This window comes from Neophocaena asiaeorientalis, unplaced genomic scaffold (assembly GCF_003031525.2).
Source record: "Neophocaena asiaeorientalis asiaeorientalis breed wild unplaced genomic scaffold, Neophocaena_asiaeorientalis_V1.1 scaffold395, whole genome shotgun sequence".
Classification (NCBI taxonomy): domain Eukaryota; kingdom Metazoa; phylum Chordata; class Mammalia; order Artiodactyla; family Phocoenidae; genus Neophocaena; species Neophocaena asiaeorientalis.
In genome coordinates, this window is record NW_020172274.1 from 70194 (window position 1) to 93893 (window position 23700).

At 40.2% G+C, this 23700-nt stretch overlaps 1 protein-coding gene across 1 annotated transcript in view; it reads left to right on the plus strand.

Moving 5' to 3' along the window:
• The window catches only part of PPM1L (protein phosphatase, Mg2+/Mn2+ dependent 1L), a 321730-nt gene that overhangs the window by 43635 nt on the left and 254395 nt on the right, over positions 1-23700 (plus strand). The gene's annotated exons all lie outside the window — the stretch shown is intronic.

The following is a 23700-nucleotide window of genomic DNA, read 5'->3' on the forward strand; positions in this document are numbered from 1 at the left end:
TTTAGCAAAACAGTCTTCAGACCCCACTTTTGACCATGATGTGCAACTTGGCAGTGCCATGCATCATCACCAGTCTCCTTTTCTCCAGCTGCAAAATGAGAGATGTTACTTGTGCCCATTTGTGGTGTTTCTGGGTTTGGTTTAGAAGATAAAACACTAATGAATAGCTTTGTATAGCGAATTTATCGTGACACAATGTTGAACAGTTTTAAAGTAATCCAAATCATATTTACAAGTACATTTCCCCAGGTGAATTTAAACTATCTTCAGTCACTGCTTAATTGTATTCTTGTTATCTTTTACTTTTAGGAAAACTGCAAACTTTCCCCCAGTTACCTCTTTGCAAAGCCTCACAGGGCTCCCCCAGCAGTTTTTGCCTGCAGCTCTTTGATCTCACAGTGGCTTTGCTAACCAGTGCTAGTGATTTCAACTATATGCAAAACATTCCCTAGAGAAATAACTGGTGCGGTCGATCTCAGGGAAATCCCTTTACTAGTTTCCCCTAAATCTGAATTTACAGCAGAGAGTGGGAATATTTTCTTTTCAATCAGAGAACCAACCAGCAACCAAAGACTTCCCCCTCTCAGCCTCCTCCTAATTCAAAGCTGGGAGCTGAGGAAAATGCTGGTCTGGAAATACTAAAAGGAATAAATCTCTACTACTTTCGTTGAACAGCTTATGTACGTTGTAGACAAAGGTATATGGTGTTTGCATGGGTGCCCTTATGTAAAAATGGAGCAAAGCAAAAGAAAAGCTGCAAGCATCTCTTGCCTCCATCATCTTTTCCTTTTGGATTTCCATATTTATAACTCTCTTTCTGGGAGGTTGCATCTGCCAAAGGGCTGGAAGTAGAGGTGGGGCCTGGGAAAGGGGTAGAATGAGCTGCCTAGACTCGGTGACAGGTATTTTTGGGCGGCAACTCTGTTACTTCGATTCCCAATTCATCCTTCATCCTCAGTTTTTGAAGGTATCTTTTACGTCAGTTAGCATGTTATGTGCCTTGTTTTGTGTGATCTGAAGAGACAAACACTGACAAGAATGTACACATAGAAGTATCACATGGGTATCACCTGTGTAATTTTGCTTTTCCCTTGGTGGGACCTCAGTTAGTTTGAAGATTCTCCCTTCTATAGCTGATACGTTTGGCTGTCTAAAGGAAACAGAGAAGCATAATGATTAAGGACTTCAACTTTAGAGTTGGAAGGATCTGCATTTAAATTAGGTTCTGCCACTTGCTAGCTGCCTCCTAACTTCTGTGCCTCATTTGTAACAACACCTGTAACAGGAGTGGGTTAAATGAGATAATGTCCTTTATCAGTCACTTAGTAGGAGCTCAATGAAATGTAGTTCCTGTCTTTTCACTCTCACTTCCTGCTTTTCTTACCCTTTACCTTCTGAAGCCAGTTAATTCTAAATGCTTTGGATAATCCAGAATAAACAAAAGGACATCTCCCATCAACCCCCGCCACCCCCTCACCCTGCCTACCCTTTCTCTCAACACCCCAAGTATGTTCATGTCCCAGGGCCTTTGCATCTGCTATTCCCTTTGCCTGGACTGTGCTTCCCAGATATCCACATGGCTTACTCCTTCACTTCCTTCAGGTCTCTATTCATATGTCACCTATCAGAAAAGCCTTCTCTGACCATCATATATAAAATAGGACTTGCCCTCTATTTCCTGGTATTTCCCATCCCCTTTACCCTGTTTATTTTTCTCCATGCCACTTAGCATCTATTGGCACATTGTTGTTTCTGTATTATCTGTCTCACCCCCCCCATTAAAATAAACCTCCTAAGGACAGGGATTCATTGTTAATTGCTCTATGCTCAGTGCCTAGGACAATACTTGGCCTGGATTTGGTTCTCAATGAACATTTATTTATTCAAATTATTTATTGAATGAATAATTGAATATTATTTTTTATGCATGCTACATTTTCCTTCAGTTTTTCAAGAGAAAACATATGTGTACTTATTTTAAAAATAGTTAAAATATTTAAATTGTCTCATTGTTATCACCTCAAAATACTATTCAATTTTAGAGGTAACCATTTTTAACCTTCACTGTTTTTATATTAAAATATGATTTCTTCTGAGGTTTTTTCCCTTCATAGTTTTAATTTTAGAGAACTTTTAATTGTATCATTAACATTCCTGTCTGTAGGTCACTGTTGTGTGGTGGATTGGGAAAACAGGGAGAGACCTATGTTCTACTTATATCAATTTTTTGTGACCTTCAGCTGATTGTCAAAATCCCAGTACATTTTTTTTTTTTCTGAAAATACATGATCTATTGAGGCAGATTTTCTTAACCTAAAGTAGTATCAAGAGATTTTTTTTGGCCAAACACCAGTGGGCCATTGTGGGGGAAAAAAAATCTGTTGAATTAAAAAAAAAAATTTCTCTGTTTACTCCTAAAGAATAGCATGCAATATTTAAACAACCAGAGTTGTGGTCCTTTTTATTTTAGCAATTCTGCTGATAGTTTCACTTGCCAGACGTGTGTTTTGCCATGTATTAAAACTCCCACCTGAGATGCTGTTTTATTTCCACCCTATTTGATGCTTCACCTCTGATTCTGCACCTAGGCTCCTTTGGGTTAACAAAGTACTCTAAGGACAGGAATATCTGGTATCCTTATCAGTCTATGGCTTTCACATAATTTCTGTATTTTTATTTTGGGTAGGGAAGGGTGATCAGCAGTTTAAACAATTTTTAAAATAAACTTTGATAAGATAGATTTTTTAAAATGAACTAGTTCACGGGCTTCCCTGGTGGCGCAGTGGTTGGGAGTCCGCCTGCCGATGCGGGGGACATGGGTTCGTGCCCTGGTCTGGGAAGATCCCACATGCTGTGGGGCCGCTGGGCCCGTGAACCATGGCCGCTGGGCCTGTGCGTCTGGAGCCTGTGCTCCGCAACGGGAGAGGCCACAGCAGCGAGGGGCCCGCGTGCCGCAAAAAAAAAAAAAAAAAAAAAAAAGACTGCATATAGTTTTAATTTTCTGTTTATTCTGTGTATCAAGCCCATCCAGCGAGTGTTATACTTTGCTATAAGTCAGTTTTCACAATTTATTTGAGAAAACATGGACCTACAAATAAGTCTTTTCAATGTGGGATTGATGACATTTACTGAATGTTTAGTAATATTCATAAGGCACTTTCTTTTTCCCTTTTAGTAATGATGAGAGAAAAGGCAAAAATATTTACCAGGTTACTTATCGTACCTACCTAGATCATCTCAAACATCGGTGATTTTTATCTAGGAGGTTTATCCATTTTAGGGCCAAGTAACCTTTTCTGAATATGAATGTAAAACCTTTGCTTTGAAGGACATTTCGCACTTGGAGCAAAGCAAAATTTAAGTAAATAGATTTTATATCTTGCAGTGCTGGAGAAGTAATAATACTTAACTTTCTGCAACCTGGGTAGAAAACCCTGTCCATTGAAGACTGCCAGTTCCTGGCCATTCGCATGAGGAGGAGTGCTTAAAGCAGAACCATAGACGTTTTCTAAGTTTCCCGTACATCAGCAAATGATCCCTGTGCCAAGGGGTCCTTGTGTTGTTGTGATGAAACTCGGCACAGCTCCGTCCTCGGCAGCGCAGTGCCCGGCTGTTTGTGCTGAGGTAACTTGTATGCTTCTGAATTTATTCAGGTGACTTCTGCAGTGTTGTTTTGGTTTTTGTGTCCTCTGCCTCTAGTGCACTTCTCTTTTAGTGTTTTCCCTCTTGCACAGTGTCTCAGCCTGAGATAATTTAACTCTCTACAGTGTACAGGAACTTGGGGACTTCTGTGCAAATTAGAATATTATATAGATTCACATTGCTCACTTCTCATTGGCTCCGTGTCACACATAGTTTGAACTTACATAGTCATTTCCAGCTCTCCTTCCAGTTTCTTACTTTACTGTCTAATCTGGGCTGGAGCTATTTCTATCCATTGCCTTGGTCACTGGGAAAGCAAGCTCTAGCTCCCCTCCCATCCTTAGCTTCAGAAATGCTTTCCTTGTCCCTTCACAGAAGGCACCTTGGTGTCTCATCGTGTTCTGCCAGCATCCCCTCCATAGACGTCCTGTCCTGGGAATTAAGACAGCATCCTCTGCTTAGACGGCACCCCCTAGGATGTCTTGTCCTCCTCCCTGAACTGATTCCTTACATTGGAAAGGCTCATCTTTGTCTTTTTGGTTCTATAATGTTTTGGAAAGCTGTAGTTTTCTCACAACTCTGCCGTCATGGTTTTGCCCTACTTTCTCTTACCCTGGGTCCCCAAACTCACCCCAAGTGTTACAAACCCAGGCCCTTGGACCCTTTATTTAATAGATATTGGTAAGAGGCCCCCTGAGAAATCCAGGTAAGGATTTATCAGGGCTCATGCTGCAGCATGAGGGAGCGAGAACAAGAAACAGGTGCCCCTGCTTGCTCCCTGAGAGGAGCTGCTTGGGTCCTTAAAAGGGGTAACAACAGAGGCCGGTCTATGGGTTGAGCTGGAGGCGTAGCTTAGGTAGTCTCCCCGCCCCCCCCCTTTTTTTTTTTTTTTCCCGGTATGTGGGCCTCTCACTGCTGTGGCATCTCCCGTTACGGAGCACAGGCTCCGGACGCGCAGGCTCAGCGGCCATGGCTCACGGGCCCAGCCGGTCCGCGGCACGTGGGATCCTCCCGGACCGGGGCATGAACCCACATCCCCTGCATCGGCAGGTGGACTCTCAACCACTGCGCCACCAGGGAAGCCCTCCCAGCCCCCTTTGTGGTGCTATGTGCAGGGATCATAAGCGGTACCCTGCTTTCGCTACCAGCACCTCAGATAATGGCAGTTGGTTTGTGGCCTTTTTGTATCTTATTGTTCATAATTGCCCCAGCTGCCCACGTGTGCAGTTAATTTTAGTCCCTTAAAGTTTCTTTGTCTTCTGCTGCTTAAGAAGACATTTGTCCAGGTGCAGTCACTCTGGTAGAGGATCCCAGGTATCAGCCTATCTCACAGGTGTTCTCTGGGGTCTGTGGTAGTGCCTGGTGGTGTGATTAGGAGAGAAGGATGTGGTGGTCATGTGGCTAGGCTGTGGTATGCCGTCCATCTAAGCAAGTGGCTAGAAATCTATGAGCCAGAGTTCAGAAATGAGGTTTAAAGATGCTGATGTGATTCTGTGCAGGTAAGCAATCTTTCATTAGATTCTTTCATTTTATTTTATTTTATTTTTTTGCGGTACGTGGGCCTCTCACTGTTGTGGCCTCTCCTGTTGCGGATCACAGGCTCCGGATGCGCAGGCTCAGCGGCCATGGCTCACGGGCCCAGGTGCTTCACGGCATGTGGGATCTTCCCGGACCAGGGCAGTGAACCCGTGTCCCCTGCATCAGCAGGCAGACTTTCAACCACTGTGCCACCAGGGAAGCCCAGATTCTTTCATTTTAAAAGGTAGGTAACTCTTCTCTTTAAAAGAGAAGAGCATGAATGTTTATGGAGCCCTGTTCTCATTCAGCCCTCAGTATTCCTATGGAGGAGCAAGTAAGTGGCAGATGTATTTAGGAAAACATGCATATGGATACAAATATATGCACACATTATTTATATTTTAAATTCTGAATATGCCTAATAAAGTCACACTAGAAGACAGTGTGGTATGATAGACAGTAAGGGTATAGTATGGGCTTTGGAAAGTCACAGAGACCTGAGTTTAAATCTCACTTTTGTCTAGGCAAAAGCAATAGTCCTCCTGAGGCAAAGCAGTTTTAAAAAGTTATGTTTTTTAAAGAAACAAATACAGAGTTTTGGTTAAAAAAAAGCATAATTAAAAAAATCTCAGTACTCAGACCACTGGTGTGATTGTACAGGCCCTTTGGAGGTAGAACACTGACTCTATTAAAGAGAATGGCAAAATCCCCTCATGGATTAACTGCAAGATTCCTAGAGTTTTCAGTAAGCCCAAACAGGTGAAAATGGAAGAAACAGTGCTGGCCAGCTGGTCTGGCTGCAGCATTAAAGTGATAACTGAACCCTTGAGTGTAAAATATGCAAAGGGGAAATTTCGGCTGCTCTCAAAAGCTAATCCAGTAGAAAGAGGTATGTTTGTTTGTATGTCCCCCTTTGGCCCCCAGTAGGCAGTCATATACTCATACAATCCATTTTCCTTCTTCCCTACGTGGTGTCATTAATCTAGGCCCCTCTCCTTGGAAGGACCATCCCTATTTCAGCATCTGATGATTTGTTTAATCAAAGTTACATCCTCTTTGAATAACAACTTCAGAAATTAAGGACTTGTCATATTTTAAAGAAACCACTGGTAAAACTTTGCGCAAATATTAGTTTCTATATCAAGGAAAAAATTAAAATTGTATGTTGGATGTGTTTAGATAGGACTTAATGAAGTGTTCATGTTATTGATACATTCTAACATAATACATTCTAATACATGCTTTATGGGTTCACTAAGGTGACTATTGCTGAAAAAAGAAACTCTTCTAATGATTTTACTGCTATGATTTCTTTATTTAGCTGTTTAATTGTGCATGACAATTGATGGAGAACAATGTTTCAAATTAAGTTTTGAGTCTTCATAGTTAAAGGTATTTCCCCTTCTCTGCCTTTAGAGGTCTTTTATGAGTTTATGTAACATTTAATCTTTAAAAAATGCTTGAGAGACAGTGTAGAGATTGTTAAATGTAATTTAACTTTAAACAGCCTCTTCCTTGTGAAAGAAAGGACCATTGTTTTTGCTGAATTATAAATGTTATTGTGTAATTTCCAAGCTTTTAGAGATTCTAATATCTCACAGTTCAGCAACCGCTCTTTGGAAGTCAGAATGCCTGAGAGAATCCCATTTCCATATCTAAAATTAGAAATGACATGCAGAGACTACAGGCATTTTACCAGACATGGTAATGATAACGTTTTGTTTTCTCTTTTTGTTAAAACCTGAAGGAAAAAAATCAAACAGCATTTTACTAGATAAACAGTCTGTCTGTCTTTGGACAATACTTCTGTCCATTTATTTGATTTGAGAATCACTTGTAGCCATGTGTCTGATGTGTTCTTACCACTGCCCAGTTTTTGATTTAGGATTTGTTTTCCTAAAAATCTATAAGGTCATACAAATGTTCTCACTTCCTAATTTTGTTTATAGATAACTATGTTTGTGAAATATACCTTTGGGACATTTAAGCCAAGTGCCTTTTTATAGATTTTTTTGGAGAATCTTCTATGAGTGCTCTGTTTGCTACGCATGGAGCTTTTGCCTTGTGACTTTAAATGAATACTAAGAGTGTGGAGAATTCCTGTTTGCATTTGGCCCTTACAGTATTTGACAACTGATCACCCTGTGTAAGGGATCTGCCTCTTACCTTACATTTGCAAAATTAACTTTGGGGAGGAGGTCGAGGTGGTGCCCAAATGAAGGAAGCAAAGTCCTCTCTGGGGACTGGGTGACCTTCTCCTGGCATCTGGGTTTTCCACTCCCTCCTGTCAGGCTGTCCTGCTTGGACAGCTGGCTGTGTTCCCAGCCTACAGAGGATCCCTGCCCGGGACCTAGAGCCCTAGCCCAGCGTGGCAGATCATCTGTGATTTTCGATTACCACCTTTGTACTGGAGCTGCTTATGTAAATTCAGATCTGACTATAATTTACACTACCTTGAATCCTAATAGGTGTGGTCTTAATATTTACCAGATTTTTTTCTCTCTACGGTGAAAAGTAAGAAGGTCCTGTATTGAATCTGAAAAAGTAGGGGCCTAATTTCAGAACAGTGGCACCTTAACTAGCATTACTGTGGGGTGAAAGCTTTACGCGATTGGACTTATCAGATTGCTGTCTGCAGCACTGCAGTTCAGTTTCATGTTTAAAAGTGTATTTGAACCTAAATTGGATACTGCTGGCTTTACCTCTTTAAAATCCTTAAGTAATTTTCCATAATGTAGTGAAAAGCTGTGGCCCATACCTGTAGCTCTGTGAGCAGTATCTGGCCTGCAGACTTGTTTATTTCTCCTGCTCCATGTTTTAAAACCTGCAGATTTCACTTAAGGACCAGATTCTTGGCATCCCTTGAAAATCTGGAAGATGTGTCAATATTGAACCTTTATTCTCACATTGACTGGAGCTAAGAAGCAGCAGCCATTCCTCCCTGCATGCCCCCTTCCCCCAACCTCCCTGCTCTGCCTTGGGTTGGGCCCCGGTGCTACACCAACTGTTGCCTTACACTCAGACTGCTTGGTCCATTCACATTACCAGTTGGGGGCCTCTTGGCACCTTGGAAAACCCCTCCAGCCTCATTTCCCTCTCGTATTCACATCCACCCTCTGCCTCACCTGTAAAGAACCAAATGAAGAGCTCCAAGGAGAGAGCCACACACTCTAGCTTCTGGATATTTGCACATTCTGGTCACTCTTCCTGAGATGCCTTTCCACACTTTCTTCTCCTGGCTGACCCAGCCTGATCGTGGTATCAGAGAAGCTGCCCCTGCCCCCAGTCCCTCTCTGCCTGGTTGTGTTAGGTGCCCTGCTGCTGGGCTCCCTTCACTGCTCTCTGTTCCTTGGTCATAGCACTTAGCACACTCTGTGGTAACTGTTGAGTTACATGTCTTTTTCCCCCTTAAACTGGGGGTCTTGGAGGGCAGGGTCTGTCCTACACTTTTCCTTTTACTCAGTAACTCACAATTCTTGGCATACAGTAAGCTTGTAATACATGATTTTTAATTGATATGTTTCATATTGTCTAAGGCAGTGGTTCTCTGCCTTACCCACATATTAGAATCACCTGGAAAGCTCTAAAAACTGTCAGACCAATTACATCAGAATCTCTGAGGGTGGGGCTCAGGCATGAGTAGTTTTTAAAGCTCCTCAGGTGATTCCAGCGTGCAGCCAAGGTTGAGAGAAACTGGTCTAATACATGTGACTAAGAAAAGCAATTTGCCATGATGTTTCGTTTTGGATCAGAATATCTTGTGATGATTTTAGGAAAGTCCACCTGCGATGAACATTTTTACTTAACTCTGGTAGCACATAGGTGTTTAAACAAATCGGGGCCTGCCTTCAAAAAATCAGTTTCTCCTGCAACAGTGAAATAATTCTGCACGCTGTAATGGTGACAAACAGCTAAGCAGCAACGTTATTGCAGTACATTAACAGTTTTTATAATTTTGGTAGTTTATGTTGTGTAGTCATGTGCCATTTTCCACCTTACTGCCTTTTGATTTAAGATTCAAGTGGGTTATTTTTCAGTCACTCCGTAAATTAGCTTAGGCGTTTGTTGAGTTTTCAACACCAACTGCTTCTCTTTTCTGCATATTCTTCCTTGTTTTATATTGGGACATCTAGTTGGAAAATAGACAAAAACAAAACATTAACTGGTGTTGCATGGAAAACACACTTGAGATAAAAACCATTTTAACTTGGTAAAAACTATCACCAGCTGTATTGTCTAATTAAATGATCAGTCCTGAGCTCATAATTAGTTTGGAGAGGATTCAGGAGAAAAAGAAAGAAAGAAAATAGTGAAAGAATTGAGGAAACATTTATGAATTGGGATGTCTTTATTTTGGAGAAGAATAGACTGAGGTAAAAAAATTTCTGTATGGATACTTTTTTGTGGATAATATCTTTTGTTTCCACTGAGAATGAAGTAGTAGGCATTTGGTGTAAAGTTAAAGCAGTTTTAGAGATTTATGTCTAAAGAATCATTTCTTGTTTACAAAGGCTGTTAGACAGTGATATTAACCGTGTGATTTCTTCTCTAGGAGAGCTTTATGAAGAAGATTGACTACTGTCTGTCTGACCAGATAACTTGTTGAGATTTCTTTTATCTCTATGATCAAAAAAAAAATCTCTTCCAATTAATCTTTTGTATCTGAAGCAAATGATCTTTTTCAAACTGCCCATTTATCTCACTGAGAAAGCTGATTTATCTAGATTGAATCCAGCAATTGCACTTCATTGGTGTAGGATTTTAGATGTTCTAAAGATTTTCTGTTCAATTCTGTTTCCCTCTTTGGGCTGAGGGTAGAGGGGAGGGATCTGGTTGTTCCCCTCTCCCTTGCCTGGGATTCTCCTCCTTGTGGGAGGAGTGAGTGGGGTGCTGGGCTTCTGGAGAGATGCAGGAATCTATTAATGGGATAGAGTCAGGTTGGTGGGGCTGCCTGAGAACCTTTGACCTCACCTTCCAGCCCCACCCTTGACCCCGGCTGACTTATTCTCAGGCCTGTAGCAGTGGTGTCGCTTGACCTGGAGGGAGAGGCAGCCAGCCCAGAAGGGCCAGACCCGAAGCTCTGCCAGGCCTGCCTGTCACCTTCAGGTGCCTGAGGACACCTGGGATGTAATTACAGGTCTTCAGACAGTGGCTTTCGTCACAGAGCAGAGAAGGGGATTGATTAATCATCTAGTCAGCCCCGTGCACTCAGCTGGATGTCTCCTCAGTCATAGCCTAGTGAATCAGGGGTTGAATTTTGAAATCTTGCCCTTTCCTTCCGCCCCTGTATTTGTAGAGTAGCTTCTTTCTGGAGAGAAGAGGAAGGTTATTTTACCTTCCCTTCTGCTCACCACCCCTGCTCCCAGCTTCCTTGCCTTCTACCTCCCACGATTCAGGACTGGCTTTTTACGTTTGATTGGATGACTTGGGTAGGAAGTGTGGCAGTAGCCTGCAGAAGGGTGAGAGTGCTGGTAGCAAGGGTGGTGGGGGGAGGGGATGCTAGCTGCTGTTGGTGGTGTGTCTGGCACCAGGGTTCTCTCGCAATCATCTCCTGAGGCCCGGCTCTGACAGCATGGGGCTGGTGTTGGGAAATATAAAATTCTGATCTAATTCTGGCAAAATACTTTTTTTATTTTTTTTAGTTTGCTTAGATCATTATCCTGATTCCCTCTGTTCTTTTTTTTCTTTTTTTTGGCTGAGCCGGGTGGCACGTGGGATCTTAGTTCCCCAACCAGGGATCTAACCTGTGCCCCCTGCAGTGGAAGCGCGGAGTCTTAACCACTGGACTGCCAGGGAAGTCCCTTTCTGTTCTTTTGATCGTAGAGACTTGGCCTTCTGGGAAGGTCATTGACGTGAAAAAATGAAAGTTGATTGGATTTGCCGTGGTCCTGAGGTAGAAATTGCCTGTCCTGTGTCATAACCCCTGCCCTCTCCTTCTTCCTCTCCATCTTGAGTTTCTCACCTGAAGGCTCAACGTTAGTTCCCAGACCAACCAGGAGCCAAGACAGACAGTACTTCAACAGCTTCAGCCTCTCGGTTGGTAGGGTCCACGTTACCTCCCGTGGCGCTGAGTCCCAGCTCTCTGCACTTTCTACTTGGTTTCTAGTTGACAGTGCTGGGTGTTAGGAACTGACTTTGGGAAGATGGTTGGTGCCAAGTATGACGTTGTTTGCAGCTATGGCCCTTGCATCCTGGCTTGCTTTTGCCATCTCTCCCATGGAATGGTAGAGTCCTGGCCTGAGCTTGGAGCCCTGCTGATTACTAATACCACTTGCCTGTGTAACTCCTGAATGTTCTATGTTCTCTATTCCATGCTCTGCTTTGTTATTTTTCCTGTGGGAGAACAAGCCTGATGAAATGAAAGGGCGAGTTTGATCCCAGACAGACCCAGTTTGAATCCCTGGCCTGGCCCTCTTACTTGTGTGATCTTGGCTGTATTTCTTCCAGCCTCAGTTCTTCGTCTGTAAAATGGGGGTGCTATTTCCTGTCTTACAAGTTAATGATGATTATACGATATACTGAATGTAAAATGCACACTTCCAAGCCCTTAGGTGCTGGGAGTCTTCATCATGACTGAGGTTGCCATGCGCTTTGTAGACAAGGAAGCACTTTCCTTGTTTCATTGCGCCTTGTAATTAATTGGCTTTTGCAGTTGGTCACTTTTTTCCAGTCTTGTTTTAATCTGTGTTAGTAGGTCTTGGGCCAGGTCTTTTCCCTGACTGTCCTGGGTTTCATAAGAGGGAATTATGCAATTGGACAAAAGGGGCAAAATTCAAGAAGGGAGCTGCTTTTATTGCTCTCACTCCTGTCCTGGTTTGCTGGCTGTTCCTGTGATCAAAATTGGGCTCTATATATTTACCTGTAGGATAGGCTGTGTGGTTCTACACGCAGACTTATGAAATTAGGCCCTGGAGTCTTCTGGTTACCAACATGTTTAGCTCAGCAGTGAAAATAACATTTGTTGCTATTGAGTTGGTCTCTGGTGGCCATCTTCTGTTTCCACTCTGTAGCTACGAAGCAGCCGGGCATGAATCAACAGAGTTGAACATATTTTAACCAGAGACACTTGGACCTGGCACTAAAGTTGTATTGCCCAGACCAAGGCAGAGGTTGGCCAGCCAACAACTGACAAGGCACATGGCTAGTGTATGCTTAAGGATGGTCTGAGAGCAAATCCTTCATGCAAGTTTTAGTATCTAACGAGAATATTAAGGAGGTCATAAATTGTAGATTATTTTTGCTTGCATAGTGAAATCTGAATGTCATTTAAAATGCATCTTATTTAATGTGCTGTAGTGTTGATGAGCTGGATCCAGTTTGCAACATCTGTTAGGTTGACTTGATGATTATTGCAAGTTGCAGGGAGTGTTCAAAAGCCTGTTTTACAAGTGTCATAAAGTGAATGGAAAATATTTTCTATAATTTCAAATAGCAGAACCCTAGAGAGGTCTTTGATCATACTGAAAGAGCCCATGGTCAACTCAAATCTCCCTAGGTTTCTGTTCATTATGTTATGGCCCTCTGAAGTAGTCACTTTTAATTAGACTGCAGAAAGCATTGATTCTCAGTGACAGATTAATGCCTAAATTGGAATACGCAAAAGCGTGGAAACAGAATGAGGAGATAAATGAATGCTGGATAGCTTCTAAAACCATTCTAATGAAGGAGTCTATGTAAGGGACCACTATTCCTTACACTTAATAATGGAAAGTATAAGAAGTGACTAGATTGAGTACTGATCTTCTCTAGCCTTCTCTTTTTCTCCCCATTCTGAAGTGAAAGGTGCCTAGGTAAATCAAGAGATTGAGTCAGTGATACCGTTCTCATCCATCAGAATCACTGAGCTTTGCTTGGACCATGTCTTCTAACCTAGGGGTTGGTAAACTGGGCCTATAGCCAGTTTTTGCACAGCCTTATGAGCTAAGAATTTTTTTTCTTTTAATGTTTTTAAAGGGTTGTAAGAGAAAACAAAAGTGAGTTTTTTCTATTTGTTTTAATGTATTATGAATATTATCAATAAGATATTTCTCTTTATGAGCTTCAGTTGAACGTCCTAACCTGTGTCCTCTGTGAGGTCAGCACAGCGGAAGAGTGGAAAAGGTGTGGGCTTCAGAGCCAGGCAGACCTGGTTCTGAATCCTGGCTCTGTGTGACTTTCTACCTGAGAACCTCAGGAGAGTTACTTTACTCCTCTAAGCCTCAGCTTCTCCAGGGTGTTGTAACGCCACCCTTGCACTTAGTAGGATCATAGCAAACAAGAACTCTCGACCATCTGTAAAGCCCATGAAGACCTGTAAAAAGAATGCAGCAGGCTTGTCTACAAATGGGCAAATTGGACGTTCCAGGCACTTGGCGTGGCACTGGGTGGGCATCACCTTATCCCTTCAATCCCAAAGCAGCTTCCCCTGGACTGTGGTATTGCTGTTGCTCCTCCTAAGCTGGTCCCTGCTTCAGACCTTGTGGAGGACACTTTTCTCTCAGCTCACTACTTTGGTGCCTTCCATGCCCTTCAGCTGCCCAAAGATGTTTGTGTCTTTGAGTCTAAGCATTTTGGGCACTTAGCCAAATACGTGTGAACATTTGAGCCTTTGATGGTGATTTGTGGCCAAGAACTGTTCTTTCTTCCTCCTTCTCTCCTCCTGCTTTTCCTTAAGGACAGTGTGTCCATTAATTGGGTCAAAAAGAGTATGATCCTTAACTGTCCCTTTCCTAAGTTGTCACTGTGATTTCCAAGTGATTTCAGGCAGGGGACTCAAACTGTTGTTCCTTTTTCTTTCTTCATAAAATGAAATAGATGACATCTCTGTTTTATACCAGGAAGACTCAGAAGCATTGCATTCTGGGAAGAGAGTGCCTGGGTACCTTTCAGTGGAGGCTGAAGTTATGGTGTGGTTTTAGAAAAGTGTTCTTTATGCTTGCTGTTTTGAAATGATAGGGGCCGTGAGGTTCTCTGATTCTGTAGTTATACATTGCTTGATTTTCCAAGGACAAGTTTGATAGAATTATTCCTTTGGAGAACTGAAATCTATGAGATTCTGAGCAGTGTAACCAAGAGGGTATACAAAGATCAGGCTGTTCTCCTTTTCCTGGAAGGGTGGGGCTGCTTGGCAAGGGTGGCCTTAGAGGTGTGCTTAGTGTGTGACGTCAGTGATGGGGCTGCTGGCCAGGATTTGTAACACTCTGGTTACAGGTAGCAAATGCTAAATTAGGGTTCTGCACCTGTAGCACACAGCTGTGTTTGGCAGGAAGTGAAGAAACGCGAATGTGAGAAAGTCCCTGCCAACCTTAGGAGAAAGTAGATCATGTTTATAATGCCTTTTATTTATGTAGCATTTTTCCTTCAAGGAGAGAATGGCTTTATTAAGATGTTACTTAAATATTCTATAAGGATATCCCTTTTATCCCCTTATGTAGTGTTAATAAATAGCATTTTGCTGTTGTTTAAGGGCCAAATGGCTTTTTTTTCCTGAAAAGACTTGAGAAACCCAAGTTTTCTGGACATCAAAACCTATTTTATGTACTTAATGCCACTAAACTGTACACTTAAAAATGGTTAAGAGAGTAAATTTCTTGTTATGTGTATTGTACCATAATTTTAAGTCTGTTTTAAATTACCAGAATTCAGTTTTAAAGAAATTATTAAATAGAAGTTATCTCTTGGTAGTTTTAATTTTCTTCTTTGGCTTTTTTACATTTCTAAGTTGTTGTTGCTTGTTTTTTTAAATGATAAATAGGCATTGCATTTATAATCAGATAAAAACAAATTTTTTTTTGACACAGTTCTACAAACACTAACAATACTCCCTACCCCCTCACACTTCTGTAGCAGCCCATTGGTTTAGCTTCATGCCTACATTTAAGTCACATATTTTTATTTTTAAATTCAAAAATATTATTCTCTAATGACCCTTGCCTTAGAGAGTCAGAAGTGAAGGGAGTGAGTTTGAGTCAATGGAGCAATCTGCACACAGTATACATCTACTTTATTCTAGAAAGCAGTAATTTTTGACAGCTTGCCATACAGCTCTCTACATCTGAAACAAATAAAACGGGGCAATAGTATAGTTTACACATTTGAGAAATTTTGTTTAGAGATACAAAGGAAAGGAAAGGTTTTTTATTCTCAAGGATTTTATATTTTAAAAACTAACTGGCAAGATATATTAACTTGCTTAGACCAAAAGAGAGTTAAAATAAGGAAATCTTTGGAAGGACGTCGGGGGAGGGATGAGAAGTAAACTCACAACCTTGCACCTTCACATTTCATTGCCTTCCCCTCCTCCTCAGAGTTGGGTCTTCATGCCTGTCTGGGCATCTGGGGCCTGGTGGGCTCTGAGCAATAGACACTCCCTCAGCCTGGGGCGCGGGACAGGGTGGACTAGCTTCAGCCCAAGCGAAGTGGGTAGATGACCCAAAGGGAGTGACCAGAGGGGTACTGCTCAGGGCTTCCCGGCACTTGGCATCCTATTCCCATTTCTGCGCAGTCACATTTTACCCATCCTTCAGGGCCTGGCTCAAATGGTCCTCCATGAGGCTATTTCTAAATCTTCTACTCCAGTGTAGGTGCTCTCTGCCTTCCCTGAATTCTCCAAGCACAACTTTCCCCAGACCATTTTGCAGAGCTGCAAATAGGTGTTCAATAAAAGTAGTGCTGGTCAGTAAGTCTGGGAGCCCCTGCATGCCAGAGCGGCCTCTTAAAGAGTCCCAGGTGTTCATTAGCATGTTAAAGGTTCTGAGAAACCTGCTTAATCCAATGTTAAAAAAAAAAAAACCTTTTGATTATAGAACCTTTCTCTCCCAGGAACAATGACTGACATTTTGAGGAAGGTCCAAGTTGTCCATAATGGGTGCTTAATAAACATTTGTTCAATGAATAACTGGTCTTATAACCACATAATATAATATCTGCCATTTTGCCATTAGAAATTATTCCCAGGACCTGTGCAGAAAGCACCAGATTTCTGGGAGATATAGTTATAATCAAAGAGAAAGGGAAGGATGAAGAATGCAGAAAAAAGACTTTTGCTAAAACAAACCAAACATTTTACATTTTGCCCAGGGCAGGGCATACACTGAAACCTGTGGACAGATACTGGAGCCGTGAAAGGTTATAATTATTTTGGGCCCTTTTTCCCTAGCAAGTAGAGTGTGTTTAAGTTAAATGCCAAGAACCGAAAGGAAGAGAAATCCTAAATGTAAACACTCCTTTTCTGTTACCTGGACATCATCTATTATTCCTCCTCTACTCTTTGCATTCTCACAGAAATATGCTGTTGGAATACCAATGACCTTCCCTTTTGCACAGAGCCCCCAGTTTTTCCTTCAGTGAAGGGAGAGACAGGGGAAGGGAGAAGTTTTAAAATACCTAGGTGTCAATAAACTGATTTCTTCTTCTTTGGAATAAAAGGTATCAGGGACAAGGAGAAAGAATTGTGCGTATGTGTGAGTATATCTGCAGTGAACAGCAATTTCATTTTTAGGTGAACCCACAGACTTTTGATTGGGACTTTAAATATTTGTCAGAATTGTATTTCTCTTCTGTGAAAAACGGAGCATTTTATAAAGAGGGAAAGAAAATTCACTTTCCTTTGAAGATGTAAATTTGGCCTAAGAAAATGCAGTTAAAATTTGAGATTTAAGAAAGGCAGAGAAGGTTGTTTTTTTTTTTTTAACCCAACCCCAACTAATTACAGGCTCTGTAAGGACAAGATATCCTTGGTTTGATGGGAGAGAGGAAGATAGTGTATACATTTCCCAAGATTCCTTAATTTTATATTGAGTTCTTTTCCATATGATATATATCCGTACCAGAGGAAAGCCCAGGGCTCTGTCTAGCTTCTGATGAGAGATAGGGGAAAATCTAGAAAACTGAGAAGCATTATGTTCATGCTACCCTGTATTCCTGAATAAAAGGGCAGCAGGCCATACCATTCATCCTCAAAGAGGCCTCCATTGTCAGATCTGAGAGCTTTATGGCCTCACTCCTGACTTTATTTTAGAATTTCAGTGAGAACCTGGGGGACACAATTATTCCAGAGCTAAGATTTCCTTCCTTCCACTTAACGTCTCTTCTGAGTCTTTCTTATTAACTATTGATTAGGACAATTATTGATAATCTTTTTAGTTCTTAGTGTTCGTAGGGATTAGAAATTCCAATAGGAGCCATCAGTATAGAGAAGGAGGTGAAAAATTAAGTACAAGAAAGTAGTAGAAAAGAAAAGTTATGAAGAGAAAAATAGGAGAGAAAGAAAATGAAATTGTAGATGTGGGTTGAATCTACCAGTTATTTCTTGATCTCATACCTGCATGAGAACTGTGAACTGTGAGGATACATCTGAAGTGGAAGAACTCCCCGACCCCACCACCAGGAGGGGCTATACAGTTATATGCCAGACTGAGGAGCTTGAGGAGTCGTTGATGGTCTTCGGGTAAATGAATGGCATAATAATATTAGGCACTGATTGATGTCAGAGGTTGTTGGGCAAAATGGATCAGAAGAGGGGCAAGACTTATTGAGATGGGAGGTCATGAAAGCCTGAACTAGAGCAGTGGTGTTGGTTAGTAAAGAGGAAGAGATGGCTGTGAAGACAAGAATTGCTGAAATAGGGGTGACAGTCATTGGATGTGTATGATAACCATACATCGGGATTTTTACATAGCATGTACTTCAGATATTCTGTTCCTCAAACTGTAGTAATTTGGGGAAAATCCCAATATTTTAATATTCAAACTTTTTCTTTAATTGCTTTATTTCTGTGGTGGCACTTTTCTTTTTTCTTATTTTTGTAGATCATGTTCTAATTTTCATTCTGTAAGTAAAGACTTCAGTACCTTAATGGACTGAAGTACACATAGAGGCAGAGGTGTCTCTAAATACCTGTGTCTTAGTAACTAAGAGAGCTGTGGTGCCATTGAGGAAGACAGGGAAGTTGAGAAAGGGAAAGGAAGTTGGTTTGAGTGAGGGAGGGGCATGGTTTGGAAGAGGGAGTTCAGGTTTAGACATAAGTATTTAGGTTGAGGAGACAGTTGGCCAGATGAGTGTCTCTATTGGCTGTAGCCTGGAATGGGTGGTAGAAACAGGGACTGGAACCTGAGATTTGAGAACCAACTGTGTGGAGTTGTTGGTTAAAATCATGGAATGTAGTCTGTTCATCAAGGAATAGTCAGCAGATGGAAGGAAAAGGAATATTTAAAGAGAGATGGAATCGTAGTATGAGAAAACCAGAACGTGTAAGTCAGGGAAGTTCAAGGAGGAAAGAGTTTGAAGAAAAAGTTTAATATTGCCAGATGCTGCAAAGATGGCAAAGTGAACTGGATTTGGCAAAGAGTTAGGAAATCTTCAAGAGTAATATGTAACACAAAGGAAAGGTTATGGAGCAAAGACAAAACTGCAGCTTAAGAACGGTTCGTGGTGAAGTTGAAACTATTAAGCTTAAGAAGAAGAATAATCCAGGATATGTTTTGTATAAAATTAGTGCTTCACACAGACCGCTGGGACAGTACATTTATTTGAAAGCCTTTGTCTATCTACGTAAGCCTTTGCAACATAGCTCTAGTAAACTGAAATGCTTTTGATCTAATGTTCAACTGAGTTATTGAGCTCACTGCCCTACAATTCTTTCAACTCCTTATCCCATTTAGTAGCGTTTCTTGTACATCAAAATATTGACTAAAATAATCAATTGGTAGTTTTTTAAACTCTGAAAATTATAGCCCACAGAGAAATGCAACAGTTTTACTATTAAAAATCTGATTCTCTTTGCCTTTCAGCTTCCACTGGTCTTGTCAGACTGCTTTTCTTCTGCTCTCATTTGATGGTATCTTCCGGTATGTTTCGGGAGAAGAAAAAACAAGCCTTCCTTTGTCTTACTTGTGCACAGTTCTAACTTCTGTTGCCCTGTCTCTTTTGGTGAGCTGCCAGAAGTCTTGCCTTGATATTTAGAGTTTGGTCAAAAGTGATAGATATATTGGTGTTTAACAACCTTAGTGGCAAAGTTGAACAGCAGCTGAAAAGAAATGTACCATAGTATAAACTGAGTACCATAATTACGGTCGATGGTAGCACTGAGTCTAAAATTATATTCTCTGAGTCCAAGATTCTAAACCAGTCTTTAATAGGTCTGATTTCAGACAAATTGCTCAATTTCCATTGGTCTAAATTTATTCTTTTAAATTATAAGAATTTCTTAAAAATGGAACTTTCTAATGTACACTGAGGTATGTGGTTTAGTGACATTACATAGAGTCATTTAATATAGCATAAGAAACTGAGTCATAAGACCCACTTGGTGGAGGTAGACTACAGACTTAAGTTTTCATTTGGATTCCAGCATTGTTGAAGAATTTTGGGAGGGTACAAAATGAATTATGTATTCAATGTGCCTTTTTTTGTTGTTGTGGTGGTACGCAGGCCTCTCACTGTTGTGGCCTCTCCCGTTGCAGAGCACAGGCTCGGTGTCCATGGCTCACGGGCCTAGCTGCTCCACAGCATGTGGGATCTTCCCGGACCGGGGCACGAACCCGTGTCCCCTGCATCGGCAGGCGGACTCTCAACCACTGCGGCACCAGGGAAGCCCCCAATGTGCCTTCTTTTAATGGTTACAATATTGTTATTTATGGAGCCTTTACTAGGTGTCTGGTACTGCACAAAATATATTACCTATGTAATTTTATTTAATTCCCTTGATAGCTTTAGGAGTAAAGAGGCAAAGGTGGAATTAGAACTGCGGTCTTCTGGCTGCAAAGCCTGTATTCATCCCATAGTCTCTGGGATTTTTTTCTTTCGACATCTTTCTTGAAGTATAATTGCTTTACATTGTTGTGCTAGTTTCTGCTGTATAACAAAGTGAATCAGTCATACGTATACACATATCCCCATATCCCCTCCCTCTTGCGTCTCCCTCCCTCCCATCCTCCCTATCCCACCCCTCTAGGTGGTCACAAAGCACCAAGTTGATCTCCCTGTGCTGTGCGGCTGCTTCCCACTAGCTATCTGTTTTACATTTGGTAGTGTATATATGTCCATGCCACTCTCTCACATTTAGGTCTTTAATCCATTTTGAGCTTATTTTTGTGTATGGTGTTAGGGAGTGTTCTAATTTCATTCTTTTACATGTAGCTGTCCAGTTTTCCCAGCATGACTTATTGAAGAGGCTATCATTTCTCCATGGTATATTCTTGCCTTCTTTATCAAAGATAAGGTGACCTTATGTGTGTGGGTTTATCTCTGGGCTTTCTATCCTGTTCCATTGATTTATATTTCTGTTTTTGTGCCAGTACCATACTGTCTTGATTACTGTAGCTTTGTAGTATAGTCTGAAGTCAGGGAGCCTTTTCTCCAGCTCCGTTTTTCGTTCTCAAGATTGCTTTGGCTATTCGGGGTCTTTTGTGTTTCCATACAAATTGTGAAATTTTTTGTTCTAGTTCTGTGACAAATGCCATTGATAGTTTGATAGGGATAGCGTTGAATCTGTAGATTGCTTTGGGTAGTATAGTCATTTTCACAATGTTGATTCTTCCAATCCAAGAACATGGTATATCTCTCCATCTGTTTGTATCATCTTTAATTTCTTTCATCAGTGTTGTATAGTTTTCTGCATACAGGTCTTTGTCTCCTTTGGTAGGTTTATTCCTAGGTTTTTTATTCTTTTTGTTGCAATGGTAAATGGGAGTGTTTCCTTAATTTCTCTTTCAGATTTTTCATCATTAGTGTTTAGGAATGCCAGAGATTTCTGTGCATTGATTTTGTATCCTGCTACTTTACCAAATTCATTGATTAGCTTTAGTAGTTTTCTGGTAGCATCTTCAGGATTCCCTATGTGTAGTATCATATTATGCTTGTCTAAGAATTTGTCCATTTCTTCCAGGTTGTCCATTTTACTGGCATATAGTTGCTTGTAGTAATCTCTCATGATCCTTTGTATTTCTGCAGTGACAGTTGTTACTTCTCCTTTTTCATTTCTAATTCTGTAGATTTGAGACTTCTCCCTCTTTTTCTTGATGAGTCTGGCTAATGGTTTATCAATTTTGTTTATCTTCTCAAAGAACCAGCTTTTAGTTTTATTGATCTTTTCAGTTGTTTCCTTCATTTCTTTTTCATTTATTTCTGATCTGATCTTTATGATTTCTTTCCTTCTGCTTACTTTGGGTTTTTTTTTGTTCTTCTTTCTCTAATTGCTTTAGGTGTAAGGTTAGGTTGTTTATTTGAGATTCTTCTTATTTCTTGAGGTAGGATTGCATTGCTATAAACTTCCCTCTTAGAACTGCTTTTGCTGCATCCCATAGGTCTTTGTTTGGGCTGTCATGTTTTCATTGTCGTTTGTTTCTAGATATTTTTTGATTTTCTCTTTGATTTTTTTCAGTGATGTCTTGGTTATTTAATAGCATATTGTTTAGCCTCCATGTGTTTGTATTTTTTACAGTTTTTTTTCTTGTAATTGATATCTAGTCTCATAGCATTGTGGTTGGAAAAGGTATTTGATACAATTTCAACTGTCTTTAATTTACCAAGGCTTGATTTGTGACCCAAGATATGATCTGTCCTGGAGAATGTTCCATGAGCACTTGAGAAGTGTATTCTGTTGTTTTTGGTTGGAATGTCCTATAAATATCAGTTAAGTTCATCTTGTTTAATGTGTCATTTATAGCTTTTGTTTCCTTATTTATTTTCATTTTGGTTGATCTGTCCATTGATGCAAGTGGGGTGTTAAAGTTCTGGGCTTTTTAAACAAAAAAAAATTTGAAAAAGGTTCATAATATTGTGTGTATATGTTTATTTTTGTACTTTTTGGTAACAGTATTAATTATAAGCCCTCTAACATTAAGGAGAAATCACCCAGCATAATTGTCATTCTTTTGAAATCTTTTAGCTTCTCTTTCTAAAAGCTGGCTTCTTTTAAATGAGATATTCTTTGTGTAAAGAAATTAGTGTTTTTTAATTGAAAATATGAAGTCATCTCAGGTTTCTGGTTCTAAAGAAAGGACTCAAGAGCTCTATCATTTGAATAAACCAAAATATTTATCTTTTCTCATTTTTGCTTCTTTAGTTATTGCCATTCCTTATAGGACACCTGCCATGATTATAGTCCTCAAAGGAAAAAATTCCTAAGGGTATTTTATATGCGTTAGAATATATATATATATATTTAATTTATATATATATATGTTTATATATAACAAGAGTGTTTCTAGGTACAAAAAAAATTGGTTTTTGCATTTTCTTTCTAATGTAACGCCATTATCTTTAGATACTTTAAAAGTCTCTGTCTTTTAAAAAAGACAGAGACTTTTAAAAAAATTGCCTATTGATTCTCTATAATTAAACTTTCTTCCAAACTTTATTGAGCATCATGATAGTAATTATTCATGAGCAGTATAGATTGGAAAACATATTTCAATTTGAAATATTGTAATATTGAAATATTGTATAATTGACTTAGAAAATTGCATTAGTTTCAGGTGCCTAACATAGTGATTTGATATTTTTGTGCATTATAAAATGATCACTATGATAAGTCTAGTTACTATCTGTCACCATGCAAAATTATCACAGTATTAGTGACTGTACCTTACATCCCCATGACATTTATTTTATAACTGGAAGCTTGTATCTTTTAATTTCCCTCACCTATTTCACTTATCCCCCCAACCCACTCTCCTCTGGTAACCACCAGTTTGTTCACTGTGTCTATGAGTCTATTTCTGTTTTGTTTTTTAGATTCCACATATAAGTGAAATCATACAGTATTTGTCATTATCTGACTTATTTCACTTGGCATAATACCCTCTAGGTCTATCCATGTTGTCACAAATGGCAAGATTTTATTCTTTTTTTTTTTCTTTTTGGCTGAGTAATAGTCCATTTTATGTATGTGTGTGTGTGTGTGTGTATACCATATCCTGTTTATCCATTCATCTGTGGATGAACATTTAGGTTGCTTCCATATCTTGGCTGTTGTAAATAATGCTGCATTGAACATAAGGGTGCATATATCTTTTTGAATTAGTGTTTTAATTTTTTTGGAAGAATACCCAGAAGTGGAATTGCTGGATCGTATGGTAGTTCTATGTTTAAGTTTTGAGGAACCTCCGTACTGTTTTCTGTAGTGGCTACACCAATTTACATTCCCACCAACAGTGCACAAAGGTTCCCCTTTCTCCATATCCTTGCCAACACTTGTTATTTGTTGTTGTTTTGACGATAGTCATTCTGATAGGTATGAGGTGATATCTCATTGTGGCTTTGGTTTGTATTTTCTGATGATTAATGATGTTGAGCATCTTTTCACGTGCCTGTTGGCCACCTGTATGTCTTCTTTGGAAAAATGTCTACTCCGGTCCTCTGTCCATTTTTTAGTTGGATTGTTTGTCTTTTTGCTGTTGAGTTATATGAGTTCTTTGTATATTTTGAATATTAAGATATTTGCAGATATCTTCTCCCATTCAGTAGGTGGCCTTTTTGTTTTGTTGATAGTTGCCTTTGCTGTGCAAAAGCTTTAGTTTGATGTAGTCCCATTTGCTTATTTTTGCTTTTCTTTCCCTT